At 41.4% G+C, this 25,081-nt stretch overlaps 1 protein-coding gene and 1 long non-coding RNA gene across 7 annotated transcripts in view; both read right to left on the bottom strand.

Moving 5' to 3' along the window:
- Positions 1-25,081, bottom strand: part of caskin1 (CASK interacting protein 1) — a 123,562-nt gene that overhangs the window by 76,146 nt on the left and 22,335 nt on the right. The gene's annotated exons all lie outside the window — the stretch shown is intronic.
- The window catches only part of LOC146520812 (uncharacterized), a 46,593-nt gene that overhangs the window by 14,639 nt on the left and 6,873 nt on the right, over positions 1-25,081 (bottom strand). The window contains exon 2 of the long non-coding RNA XR_014873724.1: positions 1-25,061. This exon is cut by the window's left edge and continues 6,142 nt beyond it. This is a non-coding gene — a long non-coding RNA (uncharacterized LOC146520812). The remainder of the gene's footprint in view (positions 25,062-25,081) is intronic.

The raw sequence follows: 25,081 nt of genomic DNA, 5'->3' as shown, positions 1-25,081 counted from the left end.
GGAAGTCAGAGGTGCAGCCGGATGAATTCATTTACTATAAATACACACATCACAGCCTCGCTAACTCTCCACACACACACACACACACACACACACACGCACGCACACACACACACACACAAACACTAACAGAAGCATCTCTGTGTGCTTCCTCGCACACATGTGATCCTTCATCAGGGCAGGATGAGAGTGGAAGATGAAGCACAGGATGGAGGAACACAAAGGGTGTGTGTGCGTCTTTGTGTGTGGCTGTGATACACTGACTCCCAGATGAAGCCAGCAACCCAGCCAATCTTTCTCATCCTATTACCTGATCAGTTACTGCTGCTTCCTCTCTCATCTTCTCCTCCTTTTCTCTCTGGTTTCCACCTTCTTCCTGTCCTCTGTACTTCCTCCCTTCCTTTCCTTCCTTCTTACTTCCTCCTTTCCTTTCCTTTCGCTTAAATCTTCGTGCTGACACGTTCTTCTGGATAATCGCCTCCTCTGTTGTATTTTTTGTAAATATACTGTGATAAGTACTACTTTCCAGTGATTCTGAGGAGGACCGCTGTTATCGAACCGGGCCTTATCTCCTAGCATGAGTGGCTAACTGAACTAATGCTACAAAGACTGAACACAGATATCAGGAGCAGGCGGAGAACAGTTGTCATCGTCTCTGGTTAATGATAAACAGTCTGATTCTTACATAAAGCGCGTTATACAATGTGGCTCATTCAACCATTTGTGTTATTCAACACTATTCAGTGGGATGAACATATAGGCAATCAGCTAAAGCAGCAGCTACGATGACCAATGACACTTTAACATTAAGTAATTCTGAAGAACTGACATGAGTCACGCCTGAGTCATTGCTTTCACCGCGCTGTGAGCTACCTGTTTATGCTTTGCCTCTCTGGAAGGACGGTGATCAGTGGGCTCTGTCTATGTGCTGGTGGTCTGGGTCTGCTTTCTCTTCTACGGTTCTCTTGCTGCTTGTTCCAAGTTTTCTTTTTCTTGGTCTTTCTTGTCTTTAAGTTGATAACATTGCCACAATACAGACCATCACCAGCATTGACTATCAATACCCATGAAACACTCAGAATACCCACAATGCAATACTCTTTGTCAAAGGCTTCAGCAGGTACTTTCATTTCATGTTGGGGTTAACATGCTACTTTAATCTTGCACCACGTATATTCTTCAGTAATGCAACTATTACCTGCATGATGGGCTGACAGAAGAAGCATCCCCAAACGTCACCCCGTGTTCTCGCACTACACCCAGTTGACTTGTGTTTGTGTAGCAGGAAGTGAAAAGTAATAGAGCAGCCCAACTTTCAGTTTCATTGAAAACAAGGCCAATAACATGCACCCAGGCCAGAAACAGCTGCTGCTAACTGAAACAGCAATCATCTTTATTTTCAACAGGTTTCAAAGGTTTGTGATGAGCAGTCAGTAATAACAAAGTCCTGATTCAGTCCAACAAACATCAGCTGACTTTGGTCAGTGAGCAGATGGTTTGTACCAGATGCCCTGTACCAACACAGAGCAGAGCAGCTATCTGAACGCTACCCCAACAGAGGTCGATTATCTTGTTAATAATTTCACCTCCTCACTACGTACGACTCTGGATACTGTAGCTCCTGTGAAAACTAAGGTCTCTAATCAGAAGTACCTGACCCCGTGGTATAATTCTCAAACACGTACCCTAAAGCAGATGACTCGTAATCTGGAGAGGAAATGGCGTGTCACAAATTTAGAGGATCATCATTTAGCCTGGAGAAATAGTTTGTTGCTTTATAAGAAAGCCCTCCGCAAAGCCAGAACAGCTTACTACTCATCACTGATTGAAGAAAATAAGAACAACCCCAGGTTTCTCTTCAGCACTGTAGCCAGGCTGACAAAAAGTCAGAGCTCTTTTGAGCCAACCATCCCTTTAACGTTAACTAGTGATGACTTCATGAACTTCTTCACAAATAAAATTTTTATCATTAGAGAAAAAATTACCAATAATCATCCCACAGATGTAATATTATCTACAGCTACTCTTAGTTCCATTGATGTTAAGTTAGACTCTTTTTCTCCAATCGATCTTTCTGAGTTAACTTCAATAATTACTTCCTCCAAACCATCAACGTGTCTTTTAGACCCCATTCCTACAAAACTGCTCAAAGAAGTCCTGCCATTGATTAATTCTTCGATCTTATATATGATCAACCTGTCTCTAATAATCGGCTATGTACCACAGGCCTTCAAGGTGGCTGCAGTTAAACCTTTACTCAAAAAGCCATCTCTAGACCCAGCAGTCTTCGCTAATTATAGGCCAATCTCCAACCTTCCTTTCATATCAAAAATCCTTGAAAGAGTAGTTGTCAAACAGCTAACAGATCATCTGCAGAGGAATGGTTTATTTGAAGAGTTTCAGTCAGGTTTCAGAGTTCATCACAGCACAGAAACAGCTTTAGTGAAGGTTACAAATGATCTTCTTATGGCCTCTGACAGTGGACTCATCTCTGTGCTTGTCCTTCTTGACCTTAGTGCAGCATTCGATACTGTTGACCATAATATCCTATTAGAGCGATTAGAACATGCTGTAGGTATTACAGGTATTGCACTGCAGTGGTTTGTATCATATCTATCTAATAGACTCCAATTTGTGCATGTAAATGGAGAGTCCTCTTCACACACTGAGGTTAATTATGGAGTTCCACAGGGTTCAGTGCTAGGACCAATTCTGTTTACATTATACATGCTTCCCCTAGGCAGCATCATTAGAAGACATAGCATACATTTTCACTGCTATGCAGATGACACCCAGCTCTATCTGTCCATGAAGCCAGATAACACACACCAATTAGTTAAACTGCAGGAATGTCTTAAAGACATAAAGACTTGGATGGCCACTAACTTTCTGCTTCTTAACTCAGATAAAACTGAGGTCATTGTACTCGGCGCTGAAAAGCTTAGAAATATGGTATCTAACCAGATTCTTACTCTGGATGGCATTACCTTGGCCTCCAGTAACACTGTGAGGAACCTTGGAGTCATTTTTGACCAGGATATGTCCTTCAACGCACATATTAAACAAATATGTAAGACTGCGTTCTTCCATTTGCGCAACATCTCTAAAATTAGAAATATCCTGTCTCAGAGTGACGCTGAAAAACTAGTTCATGCATTTATTACTTCCAGGCTGGACTACTGTAATTCATTATTATCAGGATGTCCAAAAAACTCACTGAAAAGCCTTCAGTTAATCCAAAATGCTGCAGCAAGAGTACTGACAGGGACTAGAAAGAGAGAGCATATTTCTCCTGTTTTGGCTTCCCTTCATTGGCTTCCTGTTAAATCCAGAATTGAATTCAAAATCCTGCTCCTCACATACAAGGTCTTAAATAATCAGGCCCCATCTTATCTTAATGACCTTGTAGTACCATATCACCCTATTAGAGCACTTCGCTCTCGCTCTGCAGGCCTACTTGTTGTTCCTAGAGTATTTAAAAGTAGAATGGGAGGGAGAGCCTTCAGTTTTCAGGCCCCTCTTCTGTGGAACCAGCTTCCAGTTTGGATTCGGGAGACAGACACTATCTCTACTTTTAAGATTAGGCTTAAAACCTTCCTTTTTGCTAAAGCATATAGTTAGGGCTGGACCAGGTGACCCTGAATCCTCCCTTAGTTATGCTGCAATAGATGTAGGCTGCCGGGGGATTCCCATGATGCATTGAGTTTTTCCTTTCCAGTCACCTTTCTCACTCACTATGTATTAACAGACCTCTCTGTATTGAATCGTATCTGTTATTAATCTCTGTCTCTCTTCCACAGCATGTCTTTATCCTGTCTTCCTTCTCTCACCCCAACCGGTCGCAGCAGATGGCTCCCTGAGCCTGGTTCTGCCGGAGGTTTCTTCCTGTTAAAAGGGAGTTTTTCCTTCCCACTGTCGCCAAAGTGCTGCTCATAGGGGGTCATATGATTGTTGGGCTTTTCTCTGTATCTATGAAGCGCCTTGAGGCGACATTTGTTGTGATTTGCCGCTATATAAATAAAATTGAATTGAATTGAATTGAATTGAAGTTTGTGCCTGGCCTGCCGCACTTTGTGTTTCAAACACAATTCAGCTGCAAATTCTAATTTTGGAGACCGTTAAGTTACACATGAGGGACATATGTTCAATGTATATACATATAGATGTTTATTCACTCATGTGTACCTAGTAATACTAGTAATACAATGTATAACTAGCGGTATACTAGTAGAACACACTTGCCACTACATTCATGTCAAGTTAGCTTGTGCAACAGCCTGGAGGTTCACTGTGTCACCACAATGTAACATACAGTTGGAATGGGAACTTATATTTTTTCTGCGTGTGTGTGCAGGCACAACATTTGGATGATGAATACTGATTACCTCTAAGCTACAGATTCATATTTGCTCAGCTGCACACACACACACACACACACAGCCATATATGTGACATCAGAAGCAGGTAAACAGGAAGACGGCTGATTGAATTAGAGTGGAAAGACTTACTAGACCATCTGAGAGCAAAGGATGGATAAGGAGGAAAGGCAAAAAGAGATGGTGGGACAGGAAGCACTGATACAGAAAGTGATTATGAGGCAATCTGATCAATGCAGGCTTCAGCACACTGCATTATTCCTGTTGTTAAACAATAATACAAGTCTTCACCTACATTAGTCTTAATATATGGTGACAGCTTGACATATGAAAGCTTTCATCATTATCTGTTAGCCTCCTTTGTCATTTGTGAATGCCATTTATCTACACCATTTAGCCAAGTGTTAGATGGAAAACTGTATCTGCCAAGAGACCTGACTGTAATGAGAATAAAAGTGGAAGTGGCTTTACACCATCTGGCTGTAATAACCAGCATTTACAGAATTTAAAAGGGTGAAGTAGCCGAAAGTGCAAAAACACTAGAGTCACTTACGGTAAGTGTACTGCTTGAAAATAGAAACATACATTTTTCATTTTCATGTTACATGTTCGCACTCTTTTAAGAGTAAGACAAAAAATGACTCCACAAACAAAACACTAACTATGTTTTTAGCTTAACCAGTTAGCTAGCTAATGCTGCTAGCTAATGCTGCTAGTTAATGCTGCTAGCTAACTGGTTAGCTGTACCAATGACTTTGTATCTCTCATTTGTCCAGAAATAACTCACATTTCTCTGCCTGTCTCAAAAATCAAGAACTCATTGTTCAGAATAATAACCATAACAATAATTTCAAAAATAAACTGGCCCCATTTTCGCTGTGTAATTATGAAAAGCAGGGGTGGAGAATACAAAGTTAGCATGGTAAGAGCCACAACAGACACATTAATGGGGAATATGCAGCTTGAAATGAACTGTAATTATCTCTCTGCCTAATGTATGTAATTTTGCCTTTTATTTAGAAACGTGTTTTTATGTCTTTTTTTCATGCTAAAATGTTATACCTAAACTCACAAATGATTAGAAGATGAGATGACTAGAACGCACGTGGTGGTGTGCTCTACTGTACACTGCAGGCTTTTCCTGGGCCACTGGGTTTGTTTCCATTATTATCCGCTATTTATACACCGAGTGAAATTCTAACCCCGGCTTTGACCACTCACACACACACACAGCTTATCATGGGAGGCTGTCTCCATGGATACGAGAGTGAAGTCCTGCTGAAACAGGACGGGGAGCACTGGGATCTGTGGGCCATCCCTGCTGGAACTTTACCAACACCAACCTGAGAGGGAATGTCTTCTATCTTAGACACAAAATGAAGGAGTGGATGGAAATAAACAATCTGGTATCTTGCTGACCTTCATGTGTTATTCCTAACCCAACTGTATGCACTGAGTGGGATTTAAAGGGGTGATGAGTTTGCCATAAACTCCTTAAATATGTTCAGGGTGAAAATTCTGTACAGCCAATAGTGCCGATACAGCGACACCAAATATCGATATCTTCTTAAATAAATGCAAACTCTGGGTTCATCTCTTGCACCACCATCCTGAGATAAGCCATCCAACACTGGACGTAGCGTTTTAAAATTTTGTGTGATGGTAGACACCGATGACATCTCGAGCTTATTTAACTTTGGTGAAACTTCAAACTTCACAACATTATACTGAGCCTAAGTTGGTGAAGCAATTATGGTCATCACCAGTGATAACCTAGGCTGGATTAATAATGGTCACTTATGGGCAGAAAAACTAAATTCTTCATGCACTGGGACTTTACTGTCCCATGTATTTCTAACTGGATAACAACAAATCCCTCAGCTAGAAACAGCAGAAGGCTTTGCAACTGTGTTTATGTCCATATGAAAGAAATAATCAGTCAGATGAGATGTCTCCGTGTCACGCGCAGCAGAAAACGTGCTCCACGCAGACGTGGAAATGACAGACATGTTTTTTAAACATTTCTATTAGCAGAGCTGAGCATGGCGCACTCCTAAACTGCTTAAGGCTCCGTCTGTTTATGACTGCCGTTCCAGCGCTTCTTTTCTCTAAACACTTTTGCTCGAGATGAGTTTTAACAGAACAAAGTGGACGTTCATCAGCAGCAGGCCAAGAAAAGACTGCTGGGACGGCTCAGCTTCCAAAAACTGCAACAAAACAAGACCAACTATGTGTTTTATGTTTTGACTACGCTCGCTCATCGGACCTTTGATTTAAAATGCTTCAGCTGCACAGTCTGACCACACCGGTGCTCTATGGTTACCTAGCAACAGCTTTTTCACCTGCTATCAAGGTTATCTCCCTGATGGTTAACAAGTCTGCACACACACACGTGTACGCTTCAGTATGTCACGCACATTCTTTAAAATCAAGTAAACTCTCTTGGTCTGCTTCTTGTTAGCTTGATTTTAAAATTTCCAGCACCACATTTTTTCCATGTATCGCTGTCGCTGCCTAATCTGATGTTTATTTTCCTTTTTGGTTTCTTCTTTTGCTGTTTTAAAGGTCGTGTTAGATGGTTTGACTGATTTGCAGCAATGATGTTTTGGTTGAATCAAGAAAGGCCCAGATGTGTCTGGAACGCTGTCGCTCTCTGTAGGGTTGGGCTATACATTCAAGTTTTCCACTTTTAGTTCAACAAACTGATTGCTGGTGTATCTGTGGAGGTGTGTGTGCAATAAATCCACAAAGTCCTCGTAGGCATGGTGAAACATCGCTGTTTACTCATATGAGAGTCTGGGGTTGTCATCTTTAACCTTAGCGAGCTAAACCAGGAAGTTCAGTTCCTGAGATTAAAAGTGTCTTCTGTCAGAGTGCTCTGGGAAACATTAACCTAGCCCAAAACCTGGGCTTACAACTACAAACTACATAGAGCCAGTGTAAGGTAGCTTAAAACACATTTAATCCCTGAGATGTCTCAATATGAGAAAGAATTGCAGCTTGCATGTATCAGCCACTGTGTTAATGAAGTAGCTCTGTCAGCGCAACTCTTTGGGATTCAACTGTAAGAAATAAATGCCTCAAATTACAGAAAAACTCCCAGCATCTCGATGCCTGTCTGTTAATTATATAAGAGAAAGATTTTTCAATTTAATTCAAATTTTTATTCATGTATTTATTTAATCATTTTACCGTGGACACACTGTAAAAAACACACATTCCTGTAGTAGATGGTGGGAAATAAAACTTCTCTGTAGTATGAATGGCTCTGAAGGAGGTTATCAGCAGGACAACCTGTCAAATGTATGAAAATACAGCTAAAAGTCCATAATGTATGCGCTACTTCACATTTTCCAAAGCTGTAAAGTGAGCTGACGACTGTGCAGGGCCGATTCTGGGCCTTGGATGATCTGTATCAACTGATCTTTACTGATCAGCTTATCTTCAAGTATGATGACTTTTTACAGCCTGACTTTTGGTCAGTTGCAGATGCAGATATTTTACTTTTTGTTTGTTACTATTTATTATTATTTATCCGGAAATCTTCATTTTAACTGATATCTGAACCGCTTTTCAGGACTTTATCACACTTTTTAAACATTCAGTCAGAGCAAAAACCAATGTGACACAGTAGCTAAATATTGGCCACTAACATTCGTAAATACCATCCTATTAGCAAGTATGGTGATACTGTCAAGTACTGATCTGATATCAGTGTTAACCCTCTCCACAGTTAAAAACTAACAACCTGATCACCCCACAAACATATTTTATGAGTGTTTTTACTCAGAAGTACCACTGCAGGACCTGTTTGTGCATTAGCAACAAAAAGTTTAATTTGAGCCTGAGAGGGTTAAATGAATTACTTATATTTGTCACTCCGAGGAACTCGACTTAAACATTCCCACCTCTGTATAGTAAAAGTGAGAGCGAGCAACAGGAAGAGAAGCGATTGCAGTGTCAATGGAGGTTTTGAAGATCAGTTGATCAGAGCTTGTGGTTAACAAGCTGATGAAGATCCCCTGCTGATCACATCCATACTTACATGGACTCACATACATTCACCCATTTATACAGAAACTCATACATTGTTTAGCTGTTACCTTTTTTAGCACTTTACACTATACAACTCTCACTGAAGGATCAGGGAGAGTTTGGGGTTCAGTATCTTCCTCAAGGCCAGTTCAACCTGTCGGTGGAGGAGTGGAGTTTCAGTGGGAGCAGTACTCCCTCTCTCTCCTGATCCACAGACAAACTGCACGTGGATCCAGTTTTATATGAAGCCACATTAACATTTTGGTGGATTAAAAACCTTTAGTTAATTATGTGAAGGGGGGGGGGGGGGCAGAGCGTCAAATGTCGATACAGCGGATAAATAAAAGCAGAGGTTCTTCATAAGGAGTTGAGAACGCTGATCTCGGTGGAATAACCGCTTGCTGAAAGTCAAGAGATGTTTACACCGAAACGTGATTTACCGCCTGAACTCGCCGCCTCTTGCTCCGAGCTGATTGTCGTTCCAATCCTCATATACTTAACACGCCAAGACACGCAGACGATATGACGACACGCAGACGGTATGACAACACACAGACGGTCTGACGGCATGCAGACGGTATGACGGCACGCAGACGGCATGACGGCACGCAGACGGCATGACGACACGCAGACGGTCTGATGACACGCAGACGGCATAACGACACGCAGACGGCATGACGACACGCAGACGGTATGACGACACGCAGACGGTATGATGACACGCAGACGGCATGACGACACGCAGACAATATGACGACACGCAGACGGTATGACGACACGCAGACGGCATGACGACACGCAGACGGTATGACGACACCCACGCAGACGTTATGACGACACGCAGACGGCATGACGACACGCAGACGGCATGACGACACGCAGACGGCATGACGACACCCACGCAGACGGGTGAGAGCACTCGGAGGCAGAGAGAGGCTTACAGAGGACCACAGCCAGGGGACGGTCACATGACTGATCGATAGAGACCACGTGTCTGCACAGAGATCTTTCCCTCCTCTCACACTTCCTCTCCACTGCTCCCTTCCTTACTTGCAGGCAATCTCTTGTTTTCTTTCTTATCTCCTCTGTCATTATCTTCCCAACACTACTTGTGTTTTCCTCTACATCCACCATTACTTCTGCCAACCCTTCTATCTAAATGACCCCCCCTTTCTCTCTTGCTTCTCTCTGACCTTCAATTAGAAGATTCGAATCACCCGTGCCCAATTTTCCAGCCTCCCAATGTGACCTCGAACAAAGACTCCTGCACGTGTAATAAAACACAAAATGATCTACTTAACAGTCTGGGACATACTCCACCAAGAAACTCTGATCACTCCACCAGAGCTGATTTATCTGAGAACAGCGGATTCACAAATACTGTGCATTGAAACAAGAAGCAAATTTACAGCAGTTTCCAACTTTTAGTATTGCAGATAAGCTCCTGTAATAAGGCACAGTGCACATCACCTAAAATCTGAACTAAGTGTGAGATTGTTAAAGAAGACTCAGTAAATCTGGGCCAGCATGTGCTAAATCACCCAGAGTAGGATTGCTGATTTGGCATTACTCAGTCATTCCTTCGTAAGGATGAGAAAGAGAGATTTCCTGCACAGGCAGCACTCCTGTTCCCAAAAGCCTGATGGGAACATGTCTTATGGTCCAATATCTCATCTATACTGGGTGCACAGCCTTTGTTTTTGATCTAAGCTGTGCTGTGATATTGTTGCCAACATTAGCACCTTCTCTTGCTGCGTGCATACATAAGACATAAATGTGCAATTCGCCGAGGCTTTTTAGGTTTTTCTACAACGTTATTGTCATCAGTAGAGCTCGACTAACACAGCTGAGTGTCTGACCTTAAGCGAGACTAAATCAGATTACTGGTTAAAGGCAAAAATCATGAGTGGCATTTAGATGTAATTGAAAACAGAAACAAGGCCTTTTAAGTGAAGTGTATCAGGAAACAGGATAAATGCAAAGCTAATAGGGGATCCTGCTGCTGCTAGACATTAATACATCATCTTTCAGGCTGTATCTGACTGTTTGTAGTATTTGTTTGAAAGGTTAATATGATTAAGAGGTTAAACGACACTCTGATTTTTCTGGAATGACTAAGCGTCTCTGCGGCGGTGCTTCGAGCTAAACACGCGTCAGGATGCTAACATGCAATGTTCATGTTTGCAGTATTTACCTCCAAACTGTGTGCAAGCGTCAAAAGACAAAAGATGGTTGTAGCTCTCTAAACAGTGGATTCAAACAGGAAGTGTCCCAAACTCTCTTTCTGTTAAATGGCCACCAGGGGGCGATCTATGTGGATATAAAAAGGAACGTAACAGATAGTGATGGGATTTCCGGCTCTTTTTAGAGACCCGGCTTGTTCGGTTCGGCTCACTAAAAAGAGCAGGTTCAGGTTGTTTTGTTGCTTTAATTAATTTATTATTAACAATAATATTAAATTATGCACAAAAGGAATTACTAACGTAAAAAAAAGTGGTTTTATTTATATATGTTTATATATAAATATATGCGGTGGCCCCTAGAGACAAAGCACGTACAAACTCCAAAACACATTTCTAGCATGAACTGAACTTCCAAAGCAGAGCTACTAGATCACTTAAATTACACAATTGAAAGCATGAAAGCATGTGTGTATTGTTTGTGTATTTATACACAGGCACTCATATATATTCAAATAATTTAAAAAAAATGTTCATTTACCTGTTACTACCACACACCAAATCCAGTTGTTGGTACTTGCTGGCTTGTGTAGCCACTAGGTAACAAAAGCTCAACACTGTGCCCAGCATCCTGGAGCACTTCTGTTGTCTTTTGTACGTGTTTTGAGTTTTTACGTGTTTTGTCTGTAGGGGCAAATTATGTGCTTCTGAGTTTTTACGTGCTTCGGAGTTTGTACGTGTTTTTACATGTTTTGGAGTTTTATGTGATTTGAAGTTTGTACGTGTTTTTACATGTTTTGGAGTTTTTACGTGCTTCGGAGTTTGTACGTGTTTTTACATGTTTTGGAGTTTTTACGTGCTTCGGAGTTTGTACGTGTTTTTACATGTTTTGGAGTTTTTACGTGATTTGAAGTTTGTACGTGTTTTTACATGTTTTGGAGTTTTTACGTGCTTCAGGGTTTGTATGTGATTTGAAGTTTGTATGTGCGTTGTCTATGGGGGCCACCGTAAATATACTTTTATTTATTCACTCCACATAAAATGTAATAAATAAATCATATAATACAAAAATCAACTATTCACATTTCAACTTTTAACTATTTAAATTTTCAACTTTTTCCTTTTACAAATTTAAAATGAAACAACACAAAACACTGCAAACCACAACACAATTAAATATAAATTAAAATATGAAAACAAAAAGAAGATGCATATTCTCTGTCATATGGACCTGCATGAATAAACTTTCTGAATCCTTTATCATCAGCAACTGAAAATAGTTGTGGATGATTACTTTACCTTTCTAATGTGACGTTGTTGTCCCTGGCTCTCTCTCTCTCTCCCTCCCGCTCTGTTCCTGTGCTACTGAGTGTAACTACCGCCCCTCCCCCCTCTGCCCAGCGTAAAGCACAAGGCTCGCGTGCTGAGTGAAGCAGAAAAAAAAGTGCGAGAGAGAGGCTGAGAGAAAGAAAAAAAAAAAAAAACCCACGTGACGGCTCGCGTCGTTCACGTCAAAGAGTCGGCTCTAAGAGCCATTTCGTTCGCGAACGACCCATCACTAGTAACAGACAAGGACGAGGAAACTGCTTATTTGACCTGTGACAGGTCAAGTAGTTTACTAATGTTACTAACATTAGCTTAAGCGTGGATATAAGTGTGGTCATTAAAAACATCTTAGCTTGAGGAATATGGCTGATTTCACCACAGCGAAACCAACTGTGTTCAAAAGAAAATGGAAATATTTCAGCATAAAAATAAAAAGCACATTAACAGCTGACTCTGCTTGAATAATCATTCAAGAAGCTACAAATATGGACCGTCACAGTGGGTGGTGAAAATATTCTTGGTCCCCAGTGGAGCTCGGATTGTTTGAATGACTTCTTCAAATCAAATCAGCTGACGTGTTTGCTCAATGATGATATATAATATTCCATAAACTATGCTGTGTTTCAAAGTGATGAGCTGCAGGGGAAAATCACGTGGTTCTCATTTTTGTATCCTTACTGTCTGCATTGTTAACATCACCCAAGTTAAATATCAGCACAAAAAAGGTGAGCAAGCGGTCGACCGGCGCCTGCAGCACGAAGCAGCCTAACAGAGACGGACACGTACCATCAACACTGCAACAAACACTAGGTCATAGGTGTCAAACTCTGGCCCGCGGGCCAAATTTGGCCCGCAGCCTAATTACATTTGGCCCGCGAAGCCATACCAAATTACTATCAGAGCTGGCCTACTGGTATTATACAGCTAATATATATATTGTTTAGTATTAAGCTTTGCTTGTTCCATATTCAGTTTTTCAGCAAAACATGTTTGAGTCCATAAGAAGAGATTCCTTCTTATATCTGGAGGAATAAATATATTTCAATAAATATTAACGTTAGCCCGTGACTTTGTTCCAGTTTTGAATTTTGGCCCACTGTGTATTTGAGTTTGACACCCCTGCACTAGGTTCATCTGAAACACGCCCACTTTTTCTGTTTCGAGTGGATATGAACAGACGAAATGCCGCCAAATGTTTAACAGGAAAATAACTGAGATTACACTGTCAAATTTAAAAGGCGCTGCTTGCTTTGTTTTGAACAGTCTCTAGATTTTTCAACAAGTTTTCAAGGTGTCACACGTCACCTGTCATCATTCGCTGAACAACGACGCCGAGGATAAAGCAAATCACACTCGAAATGCACAGACGCCATATTCACGGGCGAGGGGGCAGGTAGTGAACAGAGCTGAGCAATTCTGTTCACCATGTAATATTTATTTAAGTAAAATTTGAATCGAACCTTGTTTTTTATTGTTAATGACTAAAAAAGAGCAAAGTGTGATCTAGATCTTTTTCTTCTTCTGAACTGGGGCGCACCAGTCCAAAACCAGTCTGCATGCAGTTGTATTGATTGTATCATCCATCAACTTCCTTTATATTTGACTTTTTGAAAAAGTGACAGTCGTACAGTAAACGGGGCTAAATGCACACACGCAGACACACGTGCAAATGCGAGCACTAATCTAATGGTGTTGATACTGCAGCTAAGCCGCCGTCTATCGACTTGAGAGAATCTCATTATTGTCAGATTAAGCAGCTCTGGAGCAGTGAAGTCTGTGCCACACTCAGGACTAAATGCAGTGAAAGTAAAGCCCCCAAATCCCGAGAAAGCTCCCCTCATTAGATCAAGACAGACAGAAGAAGAAGAGAGGCTGAGACAGGAAGTTATTGAGAAGTAACAGGTCATGTTTTGTAGGTTTCGTGTCAGGACTCTGCTTGAAACCACATAAAAGTATCCAAGGATGGTCAAAGTGACGCTGTTTAAGCTGATTACTGATTCCTGTGTGTGCTATAAAGTAAACTCTCGTAGTTTATACATGACTTTGTCAGGCTGTGAGTCGCGCTGCTTCGTAGTGTGTGTTTGTTTGAGTGCTACAGTTGACTCGGTGGCCTCTCTTCCAGCACACACCTCAGGGCAGCTCTGTGATTAGCATCCTGAACAGACAATGAGCTCTCCGCACACAAACAGGGACACACTTATAACACACAAGCCAGAAATTAGGCTAACCCGCCGTCAGACCACAGTTTCCACTCTGTTCACCCCAAAATTACCAACCGGCTGTCTTTTGCAGGCAAATCTTCACACACACGTACACACAAACACACACACACAAACACACACACTGCATAGACTGGTTACAGTATGAACTGACTCTAAATTGCGCACATTTAGAGACACAAACACACATGCAGACAATGCACTGCCTGGGAGTTTGTTGCATTTGACAAACACGTGCAAACACAAGATACAGCTTCAGACACATGCAGTAAAAACACAGCCAGCACCTGGAGGACATTTTCGTCACAGGGCATCATTATGTCTTCATTCTGACTTCCTCCATCACAGCAGCCACATGTTTGTCATTGGGGGGAAAAAGGGAGGGAAGCTGGGGGAAAGGGGGAGGAAGACGAGAGGATCTGCTGACTGGTAAAGTACAGAGTGAAGGAGGAGACAGAAGATGGAGGAGGGAGGAAAACAAGACTAAACAACAACAAAGTATTGCCTAGAAAATGACCTGCATGTTCAGTTACAGCTGTGCAGCAGCTACAAACTTATGTCCAGTTTTTATGCAGACTGTAACGTCTGTGGCAAAGCTTATAACCGGGTCTTTTCCCATTATGCACAGTGAAATCTTTATTTCTCACATCTTCCTGTCAATAACTAAAAAGCTCAATTCCAGTTACACTGTGGCACAACTGCAGACGTAACCCAACCCCAGTCCTTGTTTATGGCTTCACAGTCAAAGCTAATGGTCATGTTTGCTACGTTAGAACATGCTAACACTAAGCTCACAGCTCCCACAGACTGAAGTCTGCCCAACAACTTTGGCCAACTGGTGTAACAGAGCCTGACCAGTGTAGGACTTTTAAGACCGATGCTGATCCTGATATTCGGTGATTAAACATTTTTATGTAGATTGAGTGTTTTAATAGCGCTAACTAAAAAATAAATACATTATACATTCTGCAAAGTGTAAGAAATGACCTTATTTAAAACAACAAATCACCTTTTATTATTTACTAAACATAAATTAAGGAAAGGACTCGTGTTGTCATTTATCTGCTAAGGCAGTGGTTCTCAAACAGTGGTTCCCGTACCACTGGTGGGACGTAGGCTCCCTCTAGTGGTACACGGAAAGTCTCCAAAAAACATTTGAGCTGTAATAATATAGCATGTTCTGACTGAGGGATATCTGGAAAAGTAAAACGTATAAATCTGATATCACTTCTGACATGGTATATAACGATGTGCTACGTGGTGGCTAGCTACACAGCTATGTTAGCATAAACACAGTGAAGCTGGAGGATGAACACTAATTTTTTTCCACTCGATAAAAGTTAACGTGAAGGTTCCTGATGGTTAGAGACAACGGACGGACCAAACTTCAGTCACAAGAACAACTGAGATAATCCATCCACAATACGAGGTTAGTCATTCATATACTGCTGCATGGGCTGGAGTTACAATGTAAGGTTTAAAAACCGAGCTTTAAAATAAACCGAGAGAGGCCGACAGTGATCCCTGGCTTTTTTTAGGGGCTTGTTAAGGTTAAACAGAACAAGATACAAAGCATTAAAACACAACAGCCTTAATAAGGGTAGTTTGGTTTCATCAGGCCATCACTTAAAGACAGGATATCCCACCTGCTGTGAACGTTTTAATGCAGTACAGTTGTTATTATTATCACTCGTCACATCCTGTATATGACAGATGAAAAACATTCATATAAGAAATAAAATTGTCTTGTGTAAACTGTATGTGGTGTTTAATAGGCCTGTGTTACTGTACTTTAATGTCAGTCATAAGGGCGGTACTTTAAGAGCCATGTATTTTATGAGGTGGTACTCATTGTGCTAAGAGAAGTGGGAGATGGAAAAGAGCAGGAATGCAAAACAAGGCCAGGAAATGTCAACACACACAAAGACCGACCGAGTAGAGGAGGAAAAATTCCACTCAAGGCTGCGATGAGCTGAGTGAAAACAAGAAGGAGGGGAAAAAAGACAGAGGTGACAAATTCATCAGGAGTGTGGCAGCGATCGGGAATGAAGCAGCAGCGCGTTGGAAAACTGGGAGCTGCAGGACTGAGCACAACAGCAACAACAAACAACGGCACCACCTCGACACCACATCCCTGCACATTTTTACATCCTCCTTTCTGCACGCTCAGTTATTCATCATCTGTCAATATCTCTTCTATATGCCTCTCCCTCCGTGTTTCACTGTTGTTCTTTGACCCTCTATTATACCCTAACAGCGTGGGCTCGGACTATTATGGGATACCGTGATTGCTCACTGCATTTAGACTGTGAGAGGAGGAGAGGGGGAGGTGGAAGAGAGAAATATGGAGACAAAGATAGAGAGAGATTATTAAAAAAAACCTATATGACCTTTCACATAACGGTACTGGCCTCGGTGCATCTGTAAAACAGAACAAGGTGTGTGTGTCTGGCTTTCCAATGCAGCAGTAAGTCTCCTCCTCTATAACAGCAGGGCTGCAAAGAGAGGAGACAGGAGGGCGGCTCGTCCCACTTTCACTTTGACCTCTGTCTGTCTGTCTGTCCCTCTTCTCCCTAATGGCGCCGCACACATTATGAGAAGCTCCTGAAGGCCTTTTGATGCCTGGGACTGTCAGTGAGCTGTTTCCCCGGCGGCCATGCAGCCTCCCTGGGTATGACTCACAGTCTACACCCCCACCACACCTCCTCCTCCCTTCTCCACCAAGGGTCCTTCATTCACCTATCATTCCTCACTCCAGCTGCATCTTCCCTTCCTCTGCTTCTCTCACCTCACCCTCTTCTCCCGTTTCTAATCATCTCCTTTCTCCCAGAGCTGCCACGCTATCTCTCTCATCCCCCCCCCCCCCCCCACCACCCCCTTTCTTATTCTTGTTTCTCTGCTCTCACCATCATCCTCTTAGTCCATCCCGGCTGGCCTGTAAACTCCCATTTCCACTTCTCTCCCAGCTGCTTCTCTTGCTCCCCTCTCCGTCATCCTCTTACTCGCTTTCCGGGCAGTGCCGCGTTATCTCCAGCTTTCAGGCTGGAAATTGGCTCTGGAAAACAGCCAGGACTTGGTTAAACGCCCCATCAGCCCCCCAACCAAACACACACATCCACACAAGCACATAAATGCACACGTGCACAAGCACGCAACAAATCAAATTCAATAAAAGAATAATGGATGCAACAAGCAAATGGACACATGAAGCTGAGTATTAGCTGCTACACCTTCCGCTCTTACGTTGCGCTAATTGCTTTTCTTTGCATACAGGACTTCAGAGAGACCCATGTGGACTTTTAACTTCTAGATGTCGATGAATTTGCCATCTGAAATCACAGCCTTGCTGCCAGATTGCCAACTAATTGTGGAAAAAACTCACAATTAGCTTCAATTAGATTTCAAGCAGCTTCAAATAAAAATTAAATAAAAGTCCTAAATGTGTTGATGGTTTACTTGATGGGTGTATTAAAAAAAAAAAAAAAAACCTCTAGAAAATACAAATGCTTTTGAAAAAATCCTTACCAGTAATGCATGTTTCTTATCCTTTAGTTAAAAGCTATTATTTGCTAACACTCACAAACTTTTTGAATGCCAAAGCTCTGAGTTATCACAGCACTTTGCACAGCTATGAAGAAAGCCAGTCAGCCTGTGACGGGTCATCTGCAGGCCAGGGCAGAGACTAGCATGCTATCAATTAGAAAATTGTAACAAATTGTACACAAAATGTACACAAACATTCCGCACACATGCTTTTTAGTTACACGTGACAAGTCCCTTAATTATCAGAGCGTCAAATTCAGCAGAGAGGGACTCTTCAATCTCACTCCCAATTTAGCTCCTAAACCAGGCTGACTGCACTGATTCAACTCTGGCTCACTGACTCCCTCTTCCACTATGTGCTGGAGTGTTACTGAGTGTGTGCTGCTAGGTCCTGTGTGTCTCTGAATATTGTGAAGATCAATTACCCAGCAGTAAATTACTCCCTCGCTATACTCATATAATTATCGAAGACATACAGACACCGGAGGTTGTGTGTGTGTGTGCGTGTGTGTGTGTATACACTGATTCATGTATCTGGTTCAAGTATCAGATTATTACAATATTTCATAAGTTCACCTATAGTTGAGGAGGTGATTAATCTTAACTCAACCTTCCTGTGTAGATGAGGGTTTGATCAGAGAGTAGATAATATTACTTTAGTTTGCATGACCATCGTCTGGAAACATTAAAAAATGTCTGACTTGGGTATCAAGTAGGGCTGCCACGATTAGTCGACTAGTCACGATTACGTCGACTATCAAAATCGTCGACGACTGATTTAATAGTCGACGCGTCGTTTGAAGCTTTGTAAGATCCCAAAAGACGCAGGAATAAGTAGTAGGATTTAAGAGTGTAATAACGGACTGAAACAGAAGATGGCAGCACTGCATGTACAAGGATGCCAGCTGCCGTTAAACCCCGAAGAAGAAGAAGCTGTGTCCCAGAATTCATAGCGCAGCCCAGCTCAGTTTCCAACAATGGCGGCAGCTAGTTAGTTTTAATATTACTCTTGTTATTCTTTCTGGGTCACAAAATAAACGTTTAACATATTTTCAGGCGAGAATGTAGCTGTGTAAACCTCAAATATCTGCTCAGTTTATCAAGACACCACATATTTTCAAAAGCGCTCCGACGTTTTCGGAGACGTCTGTTAGCCACTAGCTCGATAGCTAGCCGGGGGCTAGGCTCACTAGAGCCGTGAGAACACCGGACTCCCGCTAATCGTTTTCAAACCCACCGCCGTATTTCGCTACTCAGGTTAAACATGATATATAAGTCACTTAGATAACTTAAAAATGTTATTGTTTGGCTTTTTTTAGTGTTTTATTTGTTCCTGAGTAAATCGGTTTGGCTGAGATTAAAGTTATAGTTTTTACACAGCTGAATAAAAGTCAAGCAGACAACTGATTATCAGAAGTGTGAGATGCTCGAGAATATACTCCAGTGTCCTGTTATATTTTAGATAGCAAGGAGTTTATTAAACTTCACCGAAACAATCTGCTAATTTCAATAAAATTTAATAAACTCTCATCTTGTCTTTATTTTTAGTTAGCACATACCTTAAACACTTAAAGCTGTAAGCTAATGATAGTTATATAAGAGCAGATGCTGCTGGTGCAATAAAGCTGTACGTTTTACGTCCAATGGATGATGATCTGATTAGTCCACTATCAAAATAATCCTTTGTGGTTTTGTGAGTAGGATAAGCCGCTTGCTGTATGGTAAAGAAATAAACAACTAAACGCAGACAGATAAATAAGGTTATTAAGGGAGCTTGTTAATTAATCTTTGGTAAAGGACAAAAAGTGTAAAAATTATTGAATATTGAATGTAAATACTATGTACTATATACCCAAGTTGTGTTCTATGACTATTTCAGAAAGGTAAGCAGACACCTCCCCAAAGAGTAATCTGCTAGTCTACCTGCTAACCCTGTGTCTGTTTCCCTTGCATGTGCACAGTAGCGCGCAGATGGATACTGATCTCAGAGCAGTGAAAAGCAGATTTAGGAGCAGCATGTCTAATACACGGACCAGAGGTTTATCCACAACATGTGAACAAGCAGCCAGAAAGCGCTGTTGGCCTCTCAGCTTGATAAGCTCAAGCCTTCAATACAAGGACAAGGACAGTACCAGCAAAACAGCAGAAACTATAGATGACAATGCTTCTCAGTCGGGCAAAAATCACAGTCATTTCAAATATGGATGCAAATACAAGTTTTTATGACAGAATGCTATTTGCGATGTAAGAAGAGACGACGTGGCAAGCAGTGCTTGCTTTGCTTGTCCCAACAGGTTCTAAATTTGAGTAAATGTCAACGTATTTTTGTAATTTTGGTTAAGGAACTGTTAGTAAGATTCAAATTTACTTCACTCTGCCTTCTCTTTAAACTTTAAGTCTTAAGTTTACATCTAGTCTGCCTTCATGTATCTTTTTACACAGTTTAGTATTCCGGCCTTTTGTCAGTCTCATCAATGAATGAAACACTAAATACAGCACTAGCTAAAACTATGCATTTCTGCATTGCCTTCACTGTTCAGACTTCGATGCTATAGTCCTTTTTCCATTAGTACCTACTTGGATCAACTCGCCACAGTTTTTAGGGTTTTCTGTTAGGTCACAGAACCTAATACCAGGTGCTAAAATAGTCCCTGCTTGCTCGTGGTTCCAAGCGATCCAAGCAGGCGCTAAATTATGACGTCGTCAGACTGCATGCCGACGATTGGCAACCAATGACTGGCTACTCAGTGGTGTCACTCAATCAAAGCGTCTAGGTCAGGAAACTCAAAACTCATGTATTATGTAACATTCGGTGGAATTGTTATGGCAACAACCACGCACATTAGGTGGTACTTGATTGCAAAACCAGTTGACCCAAGTCGAGTCTTGGTGAGCCGTGGGAAGTCGATTCGAGTAGGTACTAATAAAAAAAGGGGCTTGTCGTTATCAATGTATGAAGTTGTAAAGTTGTGAGACTTATAATTATTTGTTTCTTCCCTCTGCCTCTAAATTGATTTCAGCTTCCTTAAGTCACTATTTACACACAAATATTCATTCAGCACATGGTGATGAACGTACCTTCAGTATTTTTGGACTGTTTAACAGCAGCAGCAGTGACCCCATCTAGAGAAAGATGCTTTTTTATATTCCTTCCTACAATTTACAACTTATCCCTCATCACTAGTGTAGAGTTAGTTTGCATTTTATGGGTTTAAATTATACTAACAAACAATTAAAAACTGCCCTTTCGCCACCAAGTTACCACACAGTAATTGTTAGAAAGTAAACCATAAGCCTTTGGGGTCTGGGGCCACAGCTGTATCAGCAATGGGAAGTGTTGTTTCCTTAAAAGGAGGGGACAGGTGTTAGATTATATAAGAGACAAGTAAATCATCAAGGAACAATATCTGGCCTCAGTATCTAAATACAAAAACAACCTTCTTAGCTGGGAAAAATGTGTCTCAAAATAGCAAAGCCCTGATGTTAAAATTAATACAAAATGTAGGCATGTGATTTTAGATGGCCCGCCAGAGACAAGGCAAGAGAAATCCTAAGTTTAGGAGAGTCTGATGTGCAAGTTTGTGCATCCTTCTAAGAGTGTAAATGTCAGGTTTCTACCAGAGAAGGCACAGTCTAGCCCCGTGTGTATGCGTATCTATTACACTTGACTACTGGTGCACACAGGGCTATTTCTGTCTGACTGCTGGGAACACAAATGGATAGATGAAGCCTAAATGAGGGAAGGAAGGAGGGAAACAAGACGACACGACCAAATGAAAGGAGGAGCAGGAGAATAATGGCAGGAGATTAGACAAAAAGTCGAGATGAAAGCGTTCGCTGATGGATCGGCTCAATATCAATCCACTTTCGAGGCAGCTACATGTTGCATTTAAATATCAAGGCATCAATGATCTGGCAGTTTGCTTTTATTGTAGCAAAATAACACTGTTGATGCCATGAAGACATTTTGACTGATAGTGATGTTTTGTAAAGCCATCCACACTGTAACAACGTGTTCATCATCCTCTGAGCCTAAAAATATCAGAAACTAAAAAGCTCAAATCAGCAAAAGACTCAGAGAATGAAAATGAGGTTAGAAAGAAGGGGTTCATGGCGTGATGTATGCAGAGGCAGGGAGGAAAAAGCAAAACGTAAACAGACAACAAACGGGCTGCAGGGACAAGCATGGCTGAGAAAGTTTTCAGAGATTTTTCAGGATTTAAACCCAGAAGCTACTACAACAGCACCTGTACTAACAGCTTTGTGAGGCTGTGATGTTGAGCAGAGATAATATCACCATGTTTGGTTAAGTTAGCATTTTAGCATTGCACTAAACAAAAACTACAGGTGACAGTGATTGAAGTGTTGTTTTTTTCAGCTGACAAACTACTTTTGAAATCACTGACTTTATAGTAGCTGAATACTGTTAACATTTGGATTTGGGAATGTGAGTTTGGTATGTGTTGGGAGCAAGGCTGACATAGTTTGGGCAAGCTAGCCCAAACTATGTAGCTAGCTAACCCAAACTAGCTAGCTGGCTAGCCCAAACTATGTCGCTAGCTAGCCCAAACTAGCTAGCTGGCTAGCCCAAACTATGTAGCTTGCTAGCCCAAACTAGCTAGCTGGCTAGCCCAAACTATGTAGCTAGCTAGCCCAAACTAGCTAGCTGGCTAGTCTTGCCACAAAGCGACACTGTGGCACTTTGTGACACTAAGGGAAATATCAATAGCATCCATCCTTTGTGGCCCATTACTGCTTATGGTAAATTCATCCATTACATGCTGATGTAATTCAGGCTTAATTAAAGAGAGTTTACCGGAACAGGGCAGTTCAAGTAGTGATTGATTTTGACATTTTCTTTATTTTCAGTTTTTTATGTGTCTGAGAGAAGGACACCATCCACAACGAAGCAAAGCAAAACTACTGTCATCAGCTGCAGTCAGCTGATTTTATAGCTGTTATTTATTTGGCTTGGCAAATAAAATATTTGCAGAGTAGAAAGCTTATAGACAGTATTACTGAAGATTTATTTAGACATGTAATGTGTACATCTGGTTAATTAATGAAAATGAAACGTCGCTGTACTGAAGGAATGAATTTGTTCTCAATCAGTGAGAAAGAAGGATGTGGCTATCATTCATTAAGGTATATTACCTGGTTTTTCTTTGATGACGTCATCCTTTTAAAAAGGTGACATTGAGGATATAAAATGTTTCTAATGTCAGACACAAGAGAGAAAACAAACTGTCTGATCTGCTGTTATAAAATTTTGACGACACACCCAGAACTCTCTATCTCTTGCTCGCTCACACACACAAACACTCACATCCATTACAGAGCATGGGGGATAGATTTACAATCACAGGAAGCCAATCCCACAGACACAGAACCGCCAGCCCTCCCTGGTCTGAACCCGATCCAACAGGCAGACGTCTAGGCCTACATAATACCACTCTGTGCTTCCACTGTCCTCATATACACACGTATACAGGTAGGTAGTTTAAATGTGTTTTTCAACAGCTGCCGTGTCTCATTTTCTGTCCAAATCTTACCCAAATAACAAGATATGGCTGCAGATGAGCTATTACTTTGAAATTCTAAGCTGTTACTTTTTCATGTTTTTATCAGGCTTCTGCCAAAACAGCCACAGCGTAGTTGCTGTGAATTTCCAAAACATGTGGACAAAGCCTCTGTCTGGATAATTACTTTCACAGTTACACTTGAAAAACCCTCAAACAACATTAAACATGGCGAAAATTCAGAAACGGAGGATATCAGGTAGAGGACAGGAGTGTTAGGTGATGAGAACAGTGGGTCCACTGGGGCGCGTAATGAAGTGATATAATGCAGTGTCAGCAGCCGCCCCTTTAATTCACTACTATAGATTTGCCCTCAGAGAGAGTTACACAGTGAGATCATTAAAGAGAAGGAAAAACAAGCAAAGGCTGGTGTCCCACCTTCAAAGTGAGAGCTGTTATACTACAGATAATAAAAGAATAAAGGAAGCACTTAAAAACATAAATATAGCTGAGAAACTCCCAATTTTTAGACAACAAATTTCTTTCTTATCACCAAATGTAAATGTATTCTGTTTATTAAAGAAGCTATAATCACTATTAACAGTTAGAGATTTGACCAGAACCAAAATGTTGAAAATGTGATGCTGCCCGACATCAGCCCACACATTCAATTTGTATCCCTACATGTAAGAAGAAGACGGATGCCCACAAACACACATGAAAGATGTCAACTTGTGGAAGCTCTCTGCATGGTTGTCCTGAAACACACCTTACCATTTGTTGGAAACAGCTGGGGTTGCTGCTGTGAAATCAACTCTGCTCCATTGCTTAAAATGGATAATAATATTAACCTGTAACACCAAATGCATTACATCATCAATCTCTTTTTTTCTGAAAGAAATTGCACAAAAAATGTTAAGCAATGAATTGATTGATATAGTAAATATGATACAAATTAAAACATATATATGCAAATTAATATTTAACTTTGTTTTTTTATTTCTTTAGAATGTTCTGTCAGTTTCCAGGTTCAGAGTTTAAAGGGATAAATGACTAAGGTAACATAATGTAACTAACAGCGGGCTACTCGGCATCCAGACATTTTAGTCCCGTCAACAAAGAATAACGATATTTTGAAGACGAGGTCGATGTGCCATGTCACTGATTTACAATAGTTTTAACAAAGGATGTTATTTTTAAATATGTGGTTTAATTTTTTAAGGAGGTATGTTCACCAAAACATAGAAACATCACTCCTCCCACTTCTCTTCTCGCAGGGTGTGAGTGGAGCCCCCTGGTGGTCCGCCTTACCTTAATGGTTGTGTCCCTTAACTGGTGGGCCAACCTGAATGAAACTTTGCACAAACACCATCCTATGTACAGCGATTATTAACATCCTGATGTTTTCAACAAACATTTATTATGAATCCAAGGTCTTGTGTGTATTCATCATCCCCCTGCAAATGTGACGTTACATTCTGGTCTCGAGAAATGTTTGCAGACACGAGGGAATTTTGTTCCACTCACTTCTAAATACAGAATGAAGAATTTGAAAAAGTGCAGCCGACCTGAGGGTTTTTTTTACCTGGGGGTCGCACAGAGGACAGGTTTTTGACGGGGCTCCCACACAAACGCAAAGAAGACAATGAAGCATCGCCAGATATGATATGCTTCCAAACCAACTTCCTTCCAAGCCAAAGACTAGAAAATATGATGAAGCATATCTTGCCTTTGGCTTCACCTGCACAACGATGGTCCCTCGGTCAGGCCTCTTCTGGGGCAAAGGGGGCCCTCGGGCCTCCGGGCCTGTGGCTCGGTTCACTCTGGCACAGCTGGCTGCCGGCAGAGCCAGCGGGCACGCCACTGCAGCCTCCTCTGGCTTC

This window comes from Neolamprologus multifasciatus, chromosome 4 (genome assembly GCF_963576455.1).
Source record: "Neolamprologus multifasciatus chromosome 4, fNeoMul1.2, whole genome shotgun sequence".
NCBI classification, from domain to species: Eukaryota; Metazoa; Chordata; class Actinopteri; order Cichliformes; family Cichlidae; genus Neolamprologus; species Neolamprologus multifasciatus.
The sequence above is the reverse complement of the archived record's forward strand: the minus strand, read 5'-3'. Positions and strand labels throughout refer to the sequence as shown.